The sequence below is a fragment of the Danio aesculapii genome, chromosome 11 (genome assembly GCF_903798145.1).
Source record: "Danio aesculapii chromosome 11, fDanAes4.1, whole genome shotgun sequence".
Taxonomy (NCBI): domain Eukaryota; kingdom Metazoa; phylum Chordata; class Actinopteri; order Cypriniformes; family Danionidae; genus Danio; species Danio aesculapii.
The window spans coordinates 1,064,225-1,068,295 of NC_079445.1; the positions used below are offsets into that span (position 1 = coordinate 1,064,225).

The 4,071-nt window shown below is 42.0% G+C and overlaps 1 protein-coding gene across 1 annotated transcript in view; it reads right to left on the reverse strand.

The window, feature by feature from the left end:
- Window positions 1-1,340, reverse strand: part of LOC130237030 (sodium- and chloride-dependent GABA transporter 3-like) — a 5,396-nt gene extending 4,056 nt beyond the window's left edge. Inside the window, exon 1 of the mRNA XM_056467810.1 lies at window positions 1,176-1,340. The gene's annotated coding sequence lies outside the window, so the exon portion shown is untranslated. The remainder of the gene's footprint in view (window positions 1-1,175) is intronic.
- Between the last annotated feature and the right edge of the window lie 2,731 nt (window positions 1,341-4,071).

Below are 4,071 nucleotides of genomic sequence, written 5' to 3' on the forward strand. Positions count from 1 at the left end.
TTAGTGCTGTGTTGGGCTGCTTGTATTACTCAGCTTTGCTTTATATAGTTACCACAGCAGATTAAATAAAGTACTCTTTACTATAGTAGTATGGCTCATAAACACTGTAAATTGTGGTGTGTTGTAGTATAATATACTGTATATAGTTGTAGAAAACTAGTACTTTGTTGTTTTTTATTACTATAGCTTTTGTATTATGGAATTACCACAACAGATGAAGTAACATACTCTTTACTATAGTAGTAGCAGTCATTCCCATAATAATAGAGTGATAATTTTATATTCCAACGTGATAGGGATATATTTAAAGCATTTAGGAGCTAATGTTTTCCTAACGTTGCCAGAACGTTGTGTTATCAGCCGGAGCAGCCTGGAGCGCCATATGGAACAGAATACGTGTTTATAATATAAGCGACGTCACCACACGAAACACATTCAGAAATCTGATATATGTAAGCAAATATTGTTAAAGTTAATATAAAATCAAAGCTAATGTATTTGAACATATATTTGCAATTCCTACGTGGTTGAAAATAAATATGTAAACCGCCATTTTGCATTATTTTGAAATATATGATGCATATAGAGTGAAATCCAAACATGAACGTGTATGTCATGTTATTGTGATCGCTAGTGTTTAAGTGTGCATAGTAGTTAAAATAGGAGAAGGTTAATGTTTAAAAATCTCCGCGTTTTGTTGTATTTAATTCTTTCTGAACGCAATAATGAGTTTAAACAGCTCCTAAACTTACTTATATGTGATTAAAGTGCAGTGAAAGCAGTGTTGTTGGACATTGAGGTGAAGTTGGTTTTATATTCGCACATTTTTGAACAGTAACAGCTCGAGACACCATATCTGTATTGTTTATTACGCTATTTTGAATATTCGGCCATGTAAATATGACTTCAAAACAACATTAGCGCTATTTAACTGACTAAACAATGTTTTACTTTGATAGTCATTAGATGATAATAAGAGTTCACTATTTAAAATGAGCACTTTTTAAAAATAATATCATTAAGGAGAAAGTCCAAATGTGCGAAAATAAACCAACTTTACCGTGTATTATAGTCACGCGCGCGCTCAGATTTAGCGTTTGTTTACCTGACAGAGAAGCAGAAGAGATTTCTCCAGGAGTGAAATTTAATCAGCTCCACAAAGTGGGTTCTCTTACCGGTTGTGTGTGTCAGTGAAGCTTCTCAGACACCCGGTCACCGGCCGCTTCAGTCCGGACCCGAGTGACAGAAGAAAATAAAAAGAGAAAAAGAATAAAAGTGGAAATCCCTGAAGGAAGGATGTCACAGAGCTGTGACTGAGGCAGTGAGCAGATCTACTGCTGTGATCTCAATCTGATCTCCACCGCCTCTCACTGGACACACACACACACACACACGGAGAGAGAGACACAAACACACATAGTGAGAGAGAGAGAAAGAAGCATACACACAGACAGACAGACACACTACAACTGTGCAACAACAACAACAACATACAAAATGTAATCAACTTGAATCAACACACACACACACACACACACACACATCTTCTAGCTGGTACACAAAACATTAAAAAATATTTCGTTGAATCAACTTAATCTTTTGTCAGCTCACACACACACACACACACACACACACACACACACACACACACACACACACTCACACACACTACAACTGTGTACACAACAGTTTAAAAATGAATCAACCTCAACCAACACACACACAGCGCATGTGTTTGGACTGTGGGGGAAACCGGAGCACCTGGAGGAAACCCACGCCAACACGGGGAGAACATGCAAACTCCAGACAGAAATTCAAACTGACTTAGCCGGGACTCGAACCAGTGACCTTCTTGCTGTGAGGTGACAGTGCTAACCACTGAGTCACTGTGCCGCCCTTAATTTAATTTAATTTAAATACATATTTGCCACTTTTAATTAGTTGCTAAAAACCTAATAATTATTAACTTATAATTATTCATTATAAATAAATCAAAAGGTGAAGATGGATGATGTGAAATATTAACCCTTGTCTGGATGACAAAAATGCAAGCACCATTTTGTAATTTTGTTTATAGTATTTTCTTAATAGTTGTCATAAACTAAATATTGATCAACTCATAATTGGGAAGCTTAATGAGATATTTAAGTGTAATAATCAACCCAGGCTCATTCTGAAAATGTACCCCTGTATACATTTCTGGAGTGCATCAAATCTGTCCCAGGAGGTGCGTTTTTTGTTTGTTTTTTTGCAGTTTTTGTTTTCGCGAATCCACCAGAGGCCGCTGTGTACGCTTTTTTACATCTCAAATTTCTCTCGTGAGTGCCATTCACACCTGCTGTTCTTGTGTAAATCCACCAGAGGCCGCTGTTGACTCAATAACTGACTGACAGACTGATCGACAGACCCACTCTCGTCCTCCAACTGATAGTGCTTTTAAAAGCAAAGATTGACCGAGAAGGGTATAAACGGAGGTTGGAGCCAGCTCCAAGTGGGTGGGCCTGAAACTCCAAGTGGGCTGTACAAACCTGGAGTTTTTATTTATTTAATGTCTTGTACATGATATAGAGTCCAATATTGTGCTTTATGATGTCTACACCTACTCCAACCCTAAATCCAGCCTCACAGTAACCTGATGACTTTTATTACCCACCTACACCAACTAAACCCAACCTACTTGTGGCGAAAGTCCCTCCCACTTGGAGGTCACCCAACCTACTTGCGGTGTAATCCCTCCTTACTTGGAGGTCAACGGGCTGCAGCGATACCTACCTAAACCCCTTCCCTCCAACCGACAGTGTTTTCAAAAGCACCGATTCACCTATCCACCCCCTTCCCTAAACCCAACCGACAATGATTTCAAAAGCACCGATTGACCCATCCACCACCCTCCCTAAACCCAACTGACAATGTTTTCAAAAGCACCGATTGACCCGCCCACCCCCTTCCTTAAACCCAACCAACAGTGTTTTCAAAAGCACCGATTGACCCGCCCACCCCCTTCCTTAAACCCAACCAACAGTGTTTTCAAAAGCACCGATTGACCCGCCCACCCCCTTCCTTAAACCCAACCAACAGTGTTTTCAAAAGCACCGATTGACCCGCCCCACCCCCTTCCTTAAACCCAACCGACAATGTTTTCAAAAGCACCGATTGACCCGCCCACCCCCTTCCTTAAACCCAACCAACAGTGTTTTCAAAAGCACCGATTGACCCGCCCACCCCCTTCCTTAAACCCAACCAACAGTGTTTTCAAAAGCACCGAATGACCCGCCCACTGCCTTCCCTAAACCCAAACGATAGTGTTATTAAAAGCACCAATTGACCCATCCACCCACTTCCCTAAACCCAACCGACAGTGTTTTTAAAAGCACCGATTGACCCATCCACCCACTTCCCTAAACCCAACCGACAGTGTTTTTAAAAGCACCAATTGACCCATCCACCCACTTCCCTAAACCCAACCGACAGTGTTTTTAAAAGCACCAATTGACCCATCCACCCACTTCCCTAAACCCAACCGACAGTGTTTTTAAAAGCACCGATTGACCCATCCACCGCCTTCCCTAAACCCAAACGATAGTGTTTTTAAAAGCACCGATTGACCCACCCACCCACTTCCCTGAACCCAACTGACAGTGTTTTCTAAAGCACTGACTGACCCGCCCACCCCCTTCCCTGAACCCAACCGACAGTGTTTTCTAAATCACTGACTGACCCGCCCACCCACTTTCCCAACTGACTGTTTTCTAAAGCACTGACTGACCCGCCCACCCACTTCCCTAAACCCAAGCTATAGTGTTTTTAAAAGCACAGATTGACCCGCCCACCCACTTCCCCAACTGACAGTTTTTTATCAAAAGCACTGACTGACCCGCCCACCGCCTTCCCTGAACCCAACCGACAAAACAAAACCAGAAAAAGCAAAGCCCTCCCGGCAACCTGATTTTTACCACGTTTTCTCACCCTGTTATTAAGGTAAGCCGCCAGCTGGTAGTGCAAAAAGGAACGGCGTTATAGCGCCCCGTAGTGTTTGTTTTAAAGATGAAATGCAGCCATACGTACCTCTGG